The sequence below is a fragment of the Myotis brandtii genome, unplaced genomic scaffold (assembly GCF_000412655.1).
Source record: "Myotis brandtii unplaced genomic scaffold, ASM41265v1 scaffold670, whole genome shotgun sequence".
Classification (NCBI taxonomy): domain Eukaryota; kingdom Metazoa; phylum Chordata; class Mammalia; order Chiroptera; family Vespertilionidae; genus Myotis; species Myotis brandtii.
The window spans coordinates 2,503,968-2,522,583 of NW_005370611.1; positions in this window are offsets into that span (position 1 = coordinate 2,503,968).

Below are 18,616 nucleotides of genomic sequence, written 5' to 3' on the forward strand. Positions count from 1 at the left end.
ATCTATTAACAAGTGAATCTAAAAATCAAGTGAATAAATAATCCGATGAACAGAATAAACTGGTGAATATAATAGAATCGGGCATAGAAAGGGAGTGGACTGACAATTCTCGGGGGGGAAAGGGGTGTGGGGGTGCGGGAAGAGACTGGAAAAAAATCATACACCTATGGATGAGGACAGTGAGGGGGGTAAGGGCAGAGGGGGGGGGGGGAACCGGGTGGAGGGGAGCTATGGGGGGGAAAAAGAGGAACAACTGTAATAATCTGAATAAAGATTTAATTAAAAAAAAACCTATCAAGCCACAAAAGACATGAATGAATTCTAAATGCACATTGCTAAGTGAAAGAAGCCAATCTGATAAGGCTACCCACTGTATGATTCCAACTGAGACAGGCTGAGCCTCTCTTAAAAATGAATGGGAATGCTCTTCAATTATTGTTTTAAGTCTCTCCTAAATAAATTAAAAGTCTCTCTTCAGCCCGGCCAGTGTAGCTCAATGGTTGAGTGTTTACCTATGAACCAGGAAGTCACGGTTCGATTCCCAGTCAGGGCATATGCTGGGTTGCAGCCCCGATCCCCAGTGTGGGATGTGCAGGAGGCAGCCAATCATTGATTCTCATCATTGATGTTTCTCTCTCTCCCTCTTCCTTCCTCTCTAAAATCAATATAAATATGTATATTTTTAAAAGCGTATCTCTTTAGGCATTCCCCAAAGAGCTCTGCTCTGCACCTGTACTGGTCCATACCAGCTCAAGGCAAGAACCTGGGAAGCAAAGAAATCTACTCTGCACCTGTGTGAAGAACCCAGCCCTAGAGCAGTTTAGGGAACCATATTCTTCATCAGTGTATGCTCCCTTGATGCATCAAGCTCTCTCCCTTTCTCCTTTCCCTCAACTTTGTTTTCAGTAAACCCTTCTTTGAATCTGTTGTGCCTCCTCTCTTGATTTCTATCTTGGGAGGAAGCAAAGCAAGAACCCCTTTGCTGCTGACTTAACTATAAGACATTCAGGAAAAGGCAAAACTATGGAGATTGTAAAAATAACAGTGGTTGCCAGAGATTTGGTGTGGGGGTAGGGTGGTAGGGATGAGTAGATGGAGCATGGGGCAGTCAAAATGTTCAATTTGATACTATAATGGTGGATACATATCATTATACATTTGTCAAAACCCATAGAATATACGCAGGCTTCAGAACAGGCCTCCCCAAAGTGTGCCACTTTGACATGTGAATTATTTGAGCTGAAGGCAATCAAGACCCTGCAGCTCAAGAGAAACTTTTACTCTCCCTGAATGAATTTAAATTAGGGGCCTTGCCCACAGTAAATGTTAACACCCGAAATAACTTTGTATAACTTATCTATAGGACAGGGCAAACTTCTAATTACTGAACATCTATTCTTCTTATCATCCTGCAAATGACCTTCCCCTCTGAAGCCCCAAGGTGTCTTACCGCATTCTTAGCTCAGAATGTCAGATATACCTCATTTTCCCTTTCTGTCTCTTAACCTCTCATGTGGAGTCACCCACTCTCATATATACACATGGGTTCCCATATGTACACATGTAATTAAATTTGGTTATTTTCTCTTATTTATCTGTCCCATATAGATAATTATTAGACCAGGTGAAAGAAGACTGAAGGGCAAAAGAAAGTATCTTCCTCACCTCCATATATAGCACCACGAATAAATTATGGACTTTAGTGAATAATGACATATTAGCATTGGCTCATCAACGGTAATAAATTCACCACACTAAGGCAAGATGTTAACGGGGGAAGCTGGCAGGGGGAGGGGAAAGCAAATGAGAACTCTGTACTTTATCCTCAATTTTTTTGTAACCCAAAAACTCCTCCAAAAAATAAAGGCTATTAGTTTTTTTTAATGTACAAGCTGCATGTCTTTTCATGGAAATCTGAGAGGCTATTTCCTCAATTTAAATGCATTAAGACACACAGAGTCTTACCCATTTTTAGTTAATTACAACCTGTTTTCACATCACATTTTTAGATTCTATGTAACAGATGGTGAGAATGTCTATTCTGAAGGCCTAAAAAGTATTTCTGTTCAAGAACAGTGGCTATTATCCAGCGTCCCTATACAAGGGTTGGAATATCCAGGGTAGATTGTGGGGAGAGGGGGCCACACACCAGGCGATGGGGGAAGGGGCGGGGAACAGAAAGCAAATCCTCAGGGTGTTAACAAGAATAGAGGCAACTCCAAGAGGAATTAAAAGTAACTCCCACCAGGAACCTAGGGAAATCATCTATACAGAGAAAGAAACGTCTTGTTTGAAATTCATTCACACTGGCAGGGTCAATAGAAAATTTTCAATGTAAATAACAGGAGACTTTAAATGTGTGTTTGCTGAATGCTGAAACATTGGGGGCAGAAACTAAGCAAAGGTTTCCACAGTGGCCAAATGTTGCCTCTTATCACAGCAGAACAGCCATTAAAAAGAAGAAGCCTGAGGATGTTGTGAATGTAGATGGAGGCCCATCAGATACCCCTGTGAGAGATTTTTAAAGATTTTTTCCCCTGTTCTCCTTATAGTCCATATGTATTGGATAAGATTTGGGGGAGAAATAATTTGCTATTGTCTTACCCTCAGAGTAGAAGTAAAATTTAAAGAGATTAATGTGACTTTTTCTCCTAAAGGAGTATCTTCTTCACCTTTATGTCACCTACTCTTTATTTCTCATCAGCAAGTGAGGGACAGTAATTCAGGAAACAATGGCAGCAGCACCACAGTACTGTGGGTTTAATTTCTGCCTCCAAAAAATCTTCAATAATTTGTTTACGACTTCCAAAATTCAACAACAGTGTGCAAATGCAATCCCACTTATGTTAATGTGTGTTTCCTTCTCACATATCAGATTCTGAATAAAAATTAGACAAGTCCTCTGTTTTGAAAATATATAAGATGTGAACTTGCTGGGAGGGGAAAAAAAATAAAACACCTCCAACTGCACTATGCTATCAACCATATGTTTTTTTTAACCTTAATAACTTAAGTGAACTGTTAGTGAAATTACAACCTGCTTGTGACACAATAAATTTACAACAAAATTTATTCCATAAATTATTCAATTCCGTGACTGAAGTCAGGGGAAAAATATCACCAGGAGCAGGGGATTAGCATGTGAAAGGAAAAACCCATCTCCCCACTGAAACAATCACTGTCAAAACCTCCTATTGGAGTTTTGTAAAAATTACCATTAAGAACACACATTTAAGTCTTTGTAGTTCCTATAAAAGGGCTAAGTATTTGATTTACATTAGATTCATTTGTTCTTTCTTCAACTGTCTTTCTCCTACAAACCATAACTGCCTCAATAAATGCTTGCTCAATCAAGTGTGCATTAAAACAAAAGAATTTAACTTCAATAAAAGTGATGAATCAGGGCCAGAAGTTAACTTTTCCTTCCTCAATATATCTTGCTATCAGGTAAGCAAAGGAGAAATTTACATTTGCTGTTCCACAGGGGAATATTATAGGTTTCTATTGTGTGGTTGGTTATATTTATAGATTCATGCATAAATCATTTGAGGCCAGAGTTCCAGGGCAAAGGGGTTTCAGCCAAATTACATTTGTGAACATGTTCTATGGGCAACAATGTATCTATGTAAATAGGACTGTCAACTTTCCACCAACTCAATGAATGAAAGATGGTGCTGGTGGACAAAGAAAAGAATTCTAGGATCCAATGGTTTCCTGAAATCTGGAAAACAAATCCCTAACTCTTGGTATTTTTAGCCAGCTATTGGGGACCTTGTTTGCCCTACATAGTAGCTGCTCTTCAATAAACCAAAACAACAAGAGTGTGGCTGTTCTCACATATTAATATATATATAGTTACCATTTCAGCCTATGGCTTGGAATTTGTTTTTCTTTAGGGATTACTCTTTATCTCATAACTTGTGTGGTAGGCAGAATAATGCCCCCTCCCCAAATATGTCTGTGTCTTATTTCCCAGAACCTATGAGTAGGTTATACTAGAGGCCCGATGCATGAAATTCGTGCAAGAGTAGGCCTTTCTTCCCCTAGCTGCCGGCACTGGCTTCTCTCTGGCACCCAGGACCCAGGCTTCTCTCCGACCACCGGCAGGCACCGGGGACCTGGGCTTCCCTCGCAGCCCCAGCTTCATCCAGAAGGACGTCCGGTCTAATTAGCATATTATGCTTTCATTATTATAGACTAGAGGCCCGATGCATGAAGATTCATGCAAGAATGGGCCTTCCTTCCCCTGGCTGCCAGCCCCGCCTTCGCTCAGGCCGGAACCACCTTTCTGCCTTCCCATGCTGCCCAGAGGCCTGGAGCAGCTGGGGTGGTACAGAACGCCTGCGTCGTAGCCATGGTGATGACGCCCCGCCCCCGGCCGCTCAGCGCCTGCATATGCAAATTAACCTGCCAGCTTTGTTGGGTTAATTTGCATACTCACTCCTGATTGGCTGGTGGGCATTGTGAAGATACGGTCAATTTGCATCTTTCTCTTTTATTAGTGTAGATTTCCTGGCAAAGGGGAATAAGATTGCAGATGGAATTAAGGCTGCTAATCATCTGACCTTAAAATAGAAGATTATCTCTGAACCTTTCCTGCATGTGGGGTCTCTAACTCTCTCATGTATGTGGGGGTTCTCAAACATATGTATGTATTAAATTTGGTTATTTTCTCTTGCTAATCTGTCATTTTGATTATGACACCAGCCAGAAGAAATGTGAGGATAGAAGTTTGTTCCTCCCCCACAGGCCCAAAATAGAATCACTTAAATTAAGTCCCATATTACCAATCTGAAACAACTTAAATTAGTTTCAAATCTTCCAGAATGGAATCATAAACCATTCAATCAGAAATCACTAGTTGGGTAATCTGTCTGATAGACTTTTGCCATCCCCTAAAGGAAAGTAACTTTGCAATAACCAACCTGCTTTCTTTATCAATTATAACTTCCTTGTTCCTGTTCCCTTCTGCCTATAAAAAATATTTCATTTTGTACAGCTCCTTCTATCTTCTAGATTGTATGCTGCCTGATTCATCAAAGTAATATGATGTGAGAAAGACTTAATTGGACATTACTAGCTTTGCAGATAGAAGGAGCCAGGAGCCAAGGAATGTGGGCAGCCTCTAGAAGGTGGAAAATATAAGAAAACAAATTGTCTCCTAGAGTCTCCAGAAGGAACACAGCCCCACTGACATTTTGATCTCAGTTCAATGAGACCCATTTCAGATTTCTAGCTTTCAGAGCTGTAAGATATTAAATTTGCATTATTTTAAACTCTCAAGTTTGTGGTAATTTATTAAAGCAGCAATAGGAAACTAATACAGAGTGTTTAAGTAATACTGTCTATTCTGAAAGGCAAATGGTTATGAACAAAAGAAAAGAATTCTGCCAATTGTTAATGTTTCTTCATAAAGAAAATCATATAAGATTAATTTTGTATAACTCTCCTTAAAATTACATAGAAGGAATAATTTGAATGAGTACTTATGTTTTAGTTGCTACTACCTTTTTCCATTTATCAGGACGATTCTTTAATATTTATGAATATATCTTCCATCAGTAGTGGAATGCTTCACCTCACATAAAAGTATTCTTTCTATCTTAGATAATGCCTAATTCTCATCTATTATCTGAGTCTCAATAATCATCATTTACTGCCTGACATGTGGCTTGTGCTTTCATGCACAGAACATCTAAAAGATCACCTTTACTTATAGGAGTAACTTTTTATTAGATTGCATAGAGGAGGAAAAACTTTTCCTCAGCTCTCCTAGGGTTGGGCTGGACCTGAAAATGCAATTGAAAAAGACATATTAACAGGACAACAGCATACAACTTTATTCCAGGCTTTATACTGGAGTCTTCCTAAGGTAATAAAGAACTAAAGAAATGGTTAAACCTGAGCATTTTTATACTAGGTTTGAAGAAGAATAGAAAATCATGGGAAAACATGATGGGACAAAAGGATATGAGATAAAGGTAGTAACTGGGGAAATTCAGCAAAGCCTGTTTGTTTGGACTCCTCAGAGTAGCTGCATCTTTGGAGATAAAGATGCACATTTCCTCTGGGTATAGGAAGGACACCTCTCACATGAGGATCTGTTACCTGCTTCAGGGGAGAAGGAGAAGGACAGAAAGTCCATCCTGCACCTGCTGTTTCTCAGTTTCCTTCAGCTTATGATACTCACTACGCCACCAAAGTGCCATATTTTGGGATAGCATGTTCTGAAACTCATCAATTGTCCAGCATGGAAGAAAACAGATATAGAACCACAGAATGGAAGAGCTGAAAGAAACATGTGATCCAGTAAAGTTATCTGCCTCTAGAGACTTCTCTACTGAAAAATAAAAGATTCAATGTCATATCACATTTAAGTCAGTTAAGTCAAGTATCAAGATCTGGCATATAGCTAATCATTTCTCCTTGAATACCAAATAAATTAGATTTATTTATGTTGAATATTCAAAAATTAAATATCTATATATATTCACATATGTAATACCCTTTGTAATACTTATTATAATATTTTTTAAAAAGAATAAAAAAAATACAAAAAAAAATCTATATATATATAAAAGGCTAATATGCAAAGTGTCCCCTTGGGGAGCAGGCTTAAACTGTCAGTCAGACATCCCCTGAGGGCTCCCAGACTGCGAGAAGGCACAGGCTGGGCTGAGGGACCCCCCAAGTGCACGAATTTTGTGCACCAGGCCTCTAGTAGAAAAATAAAAGCGAATAGTCAATGTCATACAGGCAAATCCCATATAGTCCAACTGGGGGGAGTTTTAAGCAAATAATGTAGAGGACAGATGGCAAGTAGTGTACATAATCTGCACTGATGTTCATGGTAACATTAAATAGATCAAGAGATGACATAATGACTCCACGCATTTATTATAAAGTGCCTATTCTCCAAAAATCTCAAAGCACTTTCCCAACTCTTGGGTCAAATGCTAATGGTCATAAGTGATACTAACAGGCATGATTCCTATTTTTCCTGTATCACAGACCTGAAGCACTCAGATTCTAAGAAGTCAGCCCTGTAGAGGTATGTGTTGTGGAATATCTCTGATGAGACAGAAGACAACCACTGAAATAAAATGTAATGGGGAATAATTTTCCACATATGCCAGGAAAACTCTGAAAAATAAGAGAAATGTTGGAGGAGCATAGACCAACTATCTATCAAAATATACCAATTAAAAGTGAACAATGATGGAACAGAATAAAAAGTCCAGAAATAGATCAAAATGTATAGTAACTTATCCTATATAATAAAACCCTAATAATCAAATCAACCGAACGGCGGGGCAACCGGTTGCTATGACGCACACTGACCACCAGGGGACAGATGTTGACCACAGGAGCTGCCCCCTGGTGGTCAGTGTGCTCCCACAGGGGGAGCACCGCTCAGCCAGAAGCCAGACTAACAGCTGGCGAGCACAGCGGTGGTGGCAGGGAGCAGGCCTAAGCCGGCAGTCAGACATCCCCTGAGGGGTCCCGGACTGTGAGAGGCGCAGGCTGGGCTGAGGAACCCCCACCCCACCTGACCAGTGCATGAATGTCATGCACAGGGCCTCTGGTTATATTATAAAAGTGACATCTCAAATTACATTTTAATAAGTATCAGCTGGGTAACAGTCTAGGAAAAAGATAAAGTTGGTTCCCTACTTCACATTGTATACAAGTATAAACTGTAAAAGGATTAAAGAATTAAAGATTAAAAAAAAAAGAGTACTATAAATACCTTTAAAATGGAGGGGGAAGTCCTTTGCAAGTTAGACTTAAAAATCCAGAAGCAATATAAGATTGGTAAATTTGACTGAATAAAAATAAAAACCTTCAGCACACCAAAAAATACCATAAGCAAAATTAAAAGTCAAGTGACTAATTTGAAAAGGGGAAAACTGTAACTTATATTATAAAGACTGATCTACCTAATTTTAAGAGATTAACTAGAATTTTGTTAGAAAATGACCAACAATCCAAAATAAAATGGACAAAGGGCATCAACAGTCCTCAGCAAAAATGCATACATATATACATAAATACTCACACATATAAATGGCCACTAAGCTTATAAAAAGTCTCAACCTTGCTTGCAATAAGATAAAGGTAAATCAAAAACTACACTCAGATACCACTTATCACCTATCAATTTGACAAAAATTAAAATTTTGACAACACTCTTAAATTGACTTCAGATTTCTAATGGAACAGTATCACTATTAGTCTAAAAGAAAATGATTTGAACCTAAAATTCAATAGAAGTTATAATTATTTTTCAAAATAAGGACATTTTAAGATATACAAGCATTCATATACAAACTCTCTAATAAGAATTCATCTAAAACATAATCCAGGAAAAATAAAGAGAGACAGAAAGAGAGAGGAGAGGAGAAGATTTAAAAGGCTGGAGGGAAACAGTCATGGAAGGTACATTGCTAGAGAAAGTGAAATGGTACAACCCCAGGGAGAGGAATCTGGCTTCCTCTACAAAAAATACAGATGCATTTATCCTTTGACCTAACAATCCTACATCTGGGAATCTATCCCACAGTCATATCTGCATACATATAAAATGGCATATGTGGAAGATTATTCATTATAGCATTATTTGTAAGAGCAAAAAACTGAAAAGTATCCAGCAGTCCATTTTAGGGTACTGGTTGAAGAAACTAGGGATACATCCACCCAATTAAATGCTATGCAGCTGAATAAAAGGCCCGGGAATATTTACTTACTGATGTGGAAAGATCTCAATGCAAACAAGGATATACATTGTTTAAAAAAAGCAAGATGCAAAGCAAGTTATGTAGTATGCTCCCTTTTCTATAACAAAGAGGGGGAAATATAAATATACATTTGCTTTTCTTTGAATAAATATACACAGAATTCTAATAGGGCCCTGGCCAGGTAGTGCAGTTGGTTAGAGCATCACCTTGATATGCCAGTCAGTGCACATACAAGAATCGACCAAAGAATGCATAAATGAATGGAAAAATAAATCGATGTTCCTCTCTCTCTTTCTCTCTCTCTCTCTCTCTCTCTCTCTCTCTCTCTCTCTCTGTGTGTGTGTGTGTGTGTGTGTGTGTGTTTAAAATCAATACATTTTTAAAATCAATAAATAAAATAAATCTAATAGGAAACTGTTACCTATGTAGGGGAAAGCAAAGAGAGAACAGGAGTGAAGCAAGAATTCTGAGTACAATATTTATTTGTAAATTAGGTAAAAGTATTACCTATAATTTAAAAATATTTGAAATGTTCCAGAAAGAAAAAAATCATATGACCTAAAAGAAGAATAAGATTGACTTCAGATTTCTAATGGAACAATATCACTATTAGTCTAAAAGAAAAGGATTTGACCCTAAAATTCCATAGAAGTTATAATTATTTTTCCAAATAAGGACATTTTAAAATATGCAAGCATTCATATACAAACTCTCTAATAAGAATTTAGCTAAAATGTACTTGAGAAAAAAATAGAGAAAGAAAAAAGAGGAGAGAAGATTCAAAAGGCAAGTGTGAGCCCCCCAAAAAACAACAAAAATCCGACAGTAAAACTAAATTTAAATAAATGTTGATATCAAACAAAAAAATTAACATTTGGAACTAAAGAACTGAGAATTGTCAGAGAAAGTGGTAAGTGACAGAAATAAAAATGTCAAGGGTTTTCACCTTATTCGGGGACAGGGTAGAGGTAGTCTACATGAAGGTAGAAAGATATACAATCAGTATGTATGTTAAAATTGTAAGTGTAATTATTAGAAGAATAGAAATAAGAGGGATAACTTACAAACTACCACTGGAGGAAAAAATGGAATACAATAATCTAATCAACCAAAACTAGGCAGAAAGAGGGGAAAAGAATGCATAGTATAACAAAAATAAATAAATAAACAGAAAATATGAGAGTAAGTTCAAACACAATGATAATAATAATTTGAGTGATGGATCAATTATCTATTAAAAATAGAAAACTCACAGGCTATCTTTTTATTGATTTCAGAGAGGAAGGGAGAGGGATAGAGAGATAGAAAGATCAATGATGAGAGAGAATCATTGATTGGCTGCCTCCTGCACGCCCCCTACTGGGGGGGAGGGGGTCGAGCCCGCAACCCAGGCATGTGTCCTTGGCTGGAATCGAACCTGGGACCCTTTAGTCCATAGGCCGACGCTCTATCCACTGAGCCAAACCAGCTAGGGCATAGGCTATCTTTAAAAGGCATATTTAAAAGATGATATCACAGAAAGAGTAGAAGTAACAGTATAAGAAAAAATACACTAAATAACTATTAGTATCAGAAAAAAAGAAATAATTTTAGGCAAATACACTAAAAAGACAAAAAGAAATATTTGCCAAGAACATGAAACTCATGAACTTTTGGGCATATCTAACAACATAGCTTTTAGGAACCAGCAGATAAAATAGGTGGACAAAAAGTAAGAATATAGAATATTTGAATAAGCTAATTAACAAGTTTGATCTAACAGATATAAAACAGAACACTGAATATAATAAAGATAATTCTTCTCAAACAGTCAGGGATATTCACAAAAGAAAATTGATCATATATCAGGTCATGAAGAAAAATTCTATCGACTCCTGTAAAGCAGAAATCATATAAGCCATATTGATTGATCACAATAAAATAAAATTAGATTCATCATCAAAAAGATAGCCTGAAAAATCTATAGACTTAGAAACTTTAAAACCCCATGATAATAACTCTTATGTTTAAGATAAAAATCAATACAGAACTTACAAACTATTTAGAAATGAATGACAATACAAGCATGGCAAAACCTGTGGGATTTAGGTAAATGATACTCAGAGGAAAATTTAAGTGAACTCATTGACCATGCTCTCCTACTTCCTGGTGTTTTTCCCAAAGAAATATTTCCACTGTGCACAGAGGTATAAACAAAGGTTAGTATGGCAGTGTTGTTTGTCATAGTTAACAGTCCCCTATTTATAGATATTTAGGTTCTTTCCAGATCTTTCTAGGTTCATGTTATGAAATATTATGCAATAATTCAACAGAAGAAAGTAGACTTAGATGTATTGAAATGGAAAATTTTCAAAGACATTAAGTATAATAAGAAAAATTAAAATGGTATTATACCTTTTATGTTAGAAGAATTTAACAAAAATTTAAACTAACATATTTCTACAGGTACATATCTGTTTTACAGAGAAAAATGTCAGGAAAGATAGCTGCTGACCAGTGTGTTACTTTTAGGGAAGGGGTAGGATAGGAAGAATAATCAAGAGAACATTCAATGAACTATACTGTTTAATTTTTTTTACAACAGGCAAGTATCCTATATAATAAAGAGGTAATATGCAAATTGACCATCACACCCTCGCACAAGATGGCCACCCCCATGTGGTCACAAGATGGCCGGCCGTGGAGGGCAGTTGTGGGCAATTAGGCCAGCAGGGGAGGGCAGTTAGGGGCGACCAGGCCTGCAGGGGAGGGCGGGGAGGGCAAGGGGCGACCAGGCCTGCAGGGGAGGGCAGTTGGGGGCGATCAGGCCAGCAGGGGAGGGCAGTTGGGGGCGATCAGGCCAGCAGGGGAGGGCAGTTGGGGGCGATCAAGCCGGCAGGGGAGGGCAGTTGGGGGCGAATGGGCCAGCAGGGGAGCAGTTAGGCATCAATCTGGCAGGGGAGTGTTTGGGGGGTGATCAGGCTGGCAGGCAGAAGCGGTTAGGGGCAATCAGGCAGGCAGGCAGGTGAATGGTTAGGAGCCAGCAGTCCCAGATTGTGAGAGGGATGTCCAACTGTTGGTTTAGGCCCTGTGTGATCAGGCCTAAACAGGCAGTCGAACATCCCTCAAGGGGTCCCAGGTTGGAGAGGGTGCAGGCTGGGCTGAGGGACACCCACCCCCCCAGTGCACAAATTTCGTGCACCAGGCCTCTAGTATACCTAAAATCTGTGTGAGAGAAAAAGAGAAGTTACCTATGTGAATGACCCTATAATGATCATACAGGATTCTTATTTTGTAGACAAATTTTGCAGGAACCATTCATTCAGCTTATACAATAATTTTTGCTCAGGCATTTTGCCCAGATAAGTTTTTATAAGTAAAGCTAGTTTCTTTTCCTTTAGAACCTTGGGGAAAAGGAAGGCATTAGATGACTTTCATTAATGAGTTCAGTTACATCATTTCACATTTCTAAATTGCCAGGCTAGAAAAATAGCTAAGAGCGAAAGGGCAGAAAGCATAAATGAAGCCAAATTTTACAAACTTTATTTATTATTTAAGAATTGTGATAACATCATCTGCAAAATAAATCTTCAAAGTCCCTAAGTTCACTGATGTAAACATATTTTAAACTCCTTAAACAGAAGGGTCTCTGTTAAGGGAAAAACTCACCAATATCATTAACAGTGCAAGATAGGAGCCAAAATGTAAACGACAAACATAAGGATGAAATAAAATGTTACTTGAAGAAAGTATAAGATAAAATGGATGTGTAACCCATTTCTCTAGCTGTATAACAAAATATTAAAATAACCCTAAGATACACTGGTTGTTAAATAGGGAGGGGGAAGATGAATAAAAAAGTTACTCTAATTTAAACAAAAATAATAAAGAAATGTTCTGCATGAGTTTTTTTTTCCTGTTTCTACTTCTAATCATTTATCATGCAAATGAAAGCAGTAATGGAAAATGTAAAGAAAACAAATTCTGCAATATACTGAACCCATATCCAGCAAAAGATAAGATTGAATATCAGAAGGAAAGGGCCTGAAATTAGCTGTCTGTACAATAACTGGGAGGGAAAACTGTTTTATTTAGCCCGGAGAGATTTTTTTGTAGCAAACTGACTACATTAAAATCCAGTCTATTAAATTCAGTATCATACTAGAAAATGCCTTTTTCTTGCACTTTTAGATAAATTTTCATTGATCTCATTTTACGCATGATTACATTTTTAATGAGATGTGCAATATTTCCAGGCTAATTTTAAATCCCCCTCTCTTCTCTCCACCTCCCCCACACACACTTACTGCTTGCTGGATTAACATTTCTGATAAATTGTTGGACCAGAAAGAAGCATTACCAAGATGAAATAAATTACTTACATTTTTTTGCAGCTCTAAAGTGATAATAGGAGAATACAAATGCCCACTGTCTAATTATGCCACATCTTCCAATTCATTTCACAAAAACAATTATTTTATTTTTATGTAATAGGCATGTTACTTTGTATTCATTATAAATGACCCTGAACAGTATACAGTCTATTGGAATAAAAAAATTCACCCCAATAGTGACCAAGTAAAATTAGTGTATGACCACCTAAAACGGAATGGCCAAAGGAGCAACTTCATACACTAAATAATACGGAGACAATTCATTTTTTAAAAAGACTGGCACTGCTTAATATTAACTTTTTAAGAATAGCTTTGTAAAATATTGGCATTACTTAAAATTACCTTTCAAGCAAAATACAAAATAATACTGCACATAAATGCTTTAAAAGACCCAGTCACATGTGGCTCAGGAGACACCTTGAGTATAATCTCCCATATTAGGAAAGTAAGGTCATTTTTTTTCTATCAGCACCTTCAGGCCTATATGCCAAGAAGGTGATTTAATGGGAGCCACTGGAATTCCAGCCTATTCAAGAAAAAAAGTCAGAAGCCATTAAATTGGAACCCATGACCACGGCCTTTGTAAGAGTTCTTAAACATCTGTGCTTCTTCCATGGTGGCTATTTTTATGACTACCTGTCTGATTCTTTGTGATGACTAAGAGCAAAACTTTATAAACAGATTTAACTTTCAAAGACTGATGATGAGATTAAACAAAATAATATTTAACTATCTGGTATTTACAAGAGATACACTTTAAAAAACTATATAATAAAAGCCTAAGCAACCCTTACAGCAGAACGACCGGTCGCTATGATGCACACTGACCACCAGGGGGCAGACGCTCAATGCAGGAGCTGCCCCCTGTTGGTCAGTGAACTCCCACAGGGGGAGCACTGCTCAGCCAGAAGCTGGGCTCACAGCTGGCGAGTGCAGAGGAGGTGGCAGGAGCCTCGCCCGCCTCTGCAGCAGCGCTAAGGAGCAGTGAGCTGAGCAGTAAAGAGCAGCGAGCAGGTGGGTGGTAAGGAGTGAGGGGTCCAGGACTGCAAGAGGGCACAGGCTGGGCTGAGGGACACCCCTGCTTCCCCCAGTGCACAAATGTCATTCACCAAGCCTCTAGTATTAGAATAAAAGTCAGGTGTCAAATAAATAACATAGGAAATAGATTTAAAAAGAATAAATTAAGTTCATAACAAGCAGAAAAAGGAAATAATAAATATGAGAGCTGAAATCAATTAAATTAGAAACAGAATAGTCAGAGAAAAGCTGTGAAACAAAACTTGGCACTGAAAAATTATTAAACTTCTAACAAAATTGACCACAAAACCCCCAAACCACAAATTACTTGCATCAGGAGTGAAGGGTAGAATATTTCTGCATATCATCTATGCATTAATAGAATAATAAGTAAATGTTATGAAAACCTCTATGACCATAAATTTGATAACTTATGATGGTGGGCAAAAGTAAATTTACAGTTATTTGTATGGAAAATAATTGAATAGTTAATAAATAATAATAGTATATGTAATTTTGGAGTTTTCATTTGAATGAAGGTCAAGTAGTCAGGAATAGAAGAAATCTAGTTCCTCATCAATGCCATCCCATATATTTTTTGTTTCTTACCTAAAGATACATATTAGTTATATGGTGTGAATTGGTGGTTGTTACAATTTATGAGTCATCTCTAGAAACACAGAGGGATTTCCAGAGATTTGAACAATTCCTTACAACTTCTGTGCACATTTATTCTGAAAACAAAGCAGTAAAGCCTGAGCTAGTTTTTTGTGAGCCTTACTCCTGCTTGTCAATACAGACCACAAAATTACCTCTCACAGATTCTGATGCATCCTAGCCATAAATTTCAGTCCAAACTTTCAAAAGGGCAAGCAAAGTAAATAGTCTGAGTATAAATTACAAATGCCATGGATTTAGTACTTCCTGGTTTCCTTTTATACAGTGCTGAGCTAATACATCGTTTATAAACATTTTGAGAATCTTTTAAAACATCCTGTTCCATGTTTGCTATGGAAAAACTGGGCAAAAGCTGAAAAATTTTTAATGTGCTAGATATAAAGATAAGAGATTTATAGAAGAAGTACTCAAATTACTCTGTCAACTCAATGCAAAAAATCGGCCAAGAGACAGCTGGTATCTCAAAAAACTCGTTAGTCGGACACTCGTAAGTCAAGGCCCCACTGTAACTAAAATGTGTGAGATAAAAAATACTATATGGGATTAAGAGGGGATTAGACAAAGCAGAAGATTAGTAAACTGCAAGACATAGCAATAGAAACTATCCAAAATGAAACACACTAAAATTTTAAAAAGATGGGGGGGGGGGAATAAACAAAGCATCACTGAACCATGGAACAAACTCAAATGGACAAATACATATAATGTAATTGGCATTCCTGAAAGGATAAGGAGGCAACAAATATTTGAAGAAATAATGGCTGAAATATTTCAAATTTGATGAAAACTATAAAACCTTTCGTGGGAAGAGGCGACCATGGAGAGAGTACCAGGAAAGCCTCCATAACTCACTGTGAGAGTACAAGGCAGTGGGGCTTTGCCTACCCACCCCAAAATGCCATCTTTGCATCAAACATGAATCTTTGCACCTAATCTTGTCATTACCAGGTCCTGCTCTGGTACTCAGTGTCTCAGGTGAAGAAGAAATCTTCAGTCTACTAGGAGCAGGTATTTGAAAAATACCCCCTCCAAGTGAAAACCTTCCAGATGAGGAAACTGAAGCAGAGAAAGGTTAAATAATTTAACAAAAATTATACAACTGGTAAAGAATAACCTCCATAACAATAAATTTAAAAAAGGACCTGTTTGACTTTTACATAAGCAAATTAAATTACCAAGCTTTGTTGACAGAGAAAGGAAGTCTGAAACTATTGCGAGAAGAGTAAATTGTAAGAGCATTCTATGGGTAATACAGTATCATATGTTAGGAACTTTATCAACATTTATATTTTTAGTCTAATAATCCAACTGATAGGATATCATGTTGAAAAAATAGAACTACAATATATCTATGTGTTAGAATGCATAATATAGTTTTATTAATAATAGTTTAAAATTAGAAATACTTAAGATCCCAACATGTAAACATCTTAATAAATCTGATGTTAAATTAAAGGATACTTTCAATAATTTTAAGTTATGGGGAGAAATGCTTGTCATGAGGAGAATATATATGTATGTGGGGGTATGTCTATTGTGCACACACATGTACATGTGTATCTGTGTTTACATGTGTATTTATATGACATATAAAATTATGTGTATATATAAACATTATATACAAACACATTATACACACAAAAACACAGTATAAGCATCACAGATACATATATAATACATTCTCAATTTTGTTTTTAACATGTAATCATGTATATGTAAAGTTAAAGAAAATGTATTCAAATATATTTTCAACATTGCACATGTGGATTTGTAAGACATTTTTTGTTTTAATTTCTTATTAGTAATTTTTAATTATAAAATGATTACTACTACAATTCATCTTTTTTCATTGATAAAGAAGCTAGCATGAATTTAATATTTGCATTTGCTAGAACTTAGGTATCGCTGAAAATTCTTATAATTCACAGTTACCTTCAGGATTTTTTTTAATGTACTGCATTAATTTTACCTGTATCCTAATACTATAACTTTTAGTGAATTCCCATTTTGACTCTGGGCTCATCCATATGACTTGCTTTCGCCAACTGGATTTTATTAGCAAGCATAAGACAAGCAGAAGCTTGAAAAGTGTGTATATGTGTCCTCTTTCTCCCTGTTGTATGACTGGGCTTGCTTCCTCTTGAATCCCTGCCACAACTATGAGACTATGGCTAGAATGCTGTCGGTATGTGAAGGCTACATGGAAAAGAGCCCAGTGTCCCAGCCAAGGCCATTTCAGAAGCCAGCCATAGTATTCTGGCAACCAATCTCAAATGTACGAACAAGCCCAGCTAATCTATCCCCAAAAATGTCCCAAATAATCACAATTACTCTTTGCACTCATAGTCCCATGAGAAATAATAAAATATTTTTAAGCCATTCTGGTTTGGTGGTTTGCTATGTATAATTATTTTAGCAGTGGATAATCAATCTTCCTTGAATTGGAAGTCTAAATTGGTCAATTCAATAGAGACAGCTGATGCATTGGATTATTTTGTTACTATAAAGCAGACAGTACTGGAGATCTAGGATACTGAAGTTAGAAAATTAGAAATATTCACATCTGGAACAGATGCAGATACATCAAAAATGTATTCAAAGAATATGTCATCTTCCTAAATGTTCAAATAGGTAGGTACTGTGAATGTTTTTAATTTTTAAGATTGTTTTCTATAACTTATTAGATATTTATAACTCCTCTCATAAGTAATGTAAATACTTTACCTATTATTTGTTTTTATGGTTCATAAAGCACTGATACTTTAGACCTTTATATAATACACTGCAGAAGCAATTTCTTTTGTGTTTAAGGTTTATATTTGGATAAACACACACACACACAAAAACTATAACCATCTTGCACAAATTTATGTTAAGACAAAACTGTTGGATAACTCTAATTTCTCATAAAATCCTTTGAAATCATTTTAAGTCATTACTAAAACACAATACATTGGTGAAAAGTCAAGATAACAATACAAGAGGATGCAATAAAATGCTTTAAAAACAAGCAAAAATATCCAAAGCCTGTGATTGAGCTATTTTTAATAATGGTGAACAGTAAATACATGACCAGAAACATAAAATATTAACATCAAAGTGAATTATAGAAAAGCTCAGAAAGTACTAATGGCCTAAAGGAATGTAGTAAGGAGTTTAACAGACTATGAAATTCACAAGAGAACATGACAAGAATCTAATGTTCAAAATAGTAAAAGCCAATTTTATGTTTGTTTAACCTACTGAAAAATTCTCTGTAGTCTGGGCAGCCAAAGTGTAAGACTTCAGCAATGAAAATGTAATTAAGATATGGTAATATTGGACAAGAAAACAGAAAGACCTGAGGATGTGGAAATGTCTTCCATCTAAATCAGGTGGGTAGTAGCTGAACTGACAAAAGGAGGTTTCGAGGGGTGGTGTGGAGGAACAACAGAAATCCCAAAAAGTGTTTATGCTTTTATTTTTTTTAATTAAATCTTTATTGTTCAGATTATTACAGTTGTTCCTCTTTTTTCCCCCATAGCTTCCCTCCACCCGATTCCCACTCCACCCTCTACCCTTACGCCCCCCACTGTCTTCATCCATAGGTGTACGATTTTTGTCCAGCCTCTTCCTGCACCCCCGACACCCCTGTCCCCCCAAGAATTGTCAGTCTACTCCCTTTCTATGCCCCTGATTCTATTATATTCACCAGTTTATTCTGTTCATCAGATTTTTTATTCACTTGATTTTTAGATTCACTTGTTGATAGATATGTATTTGTTGTCACTTCGTTGTTCATAATTTTTATCTTTACTTTTTCTTCTTCTT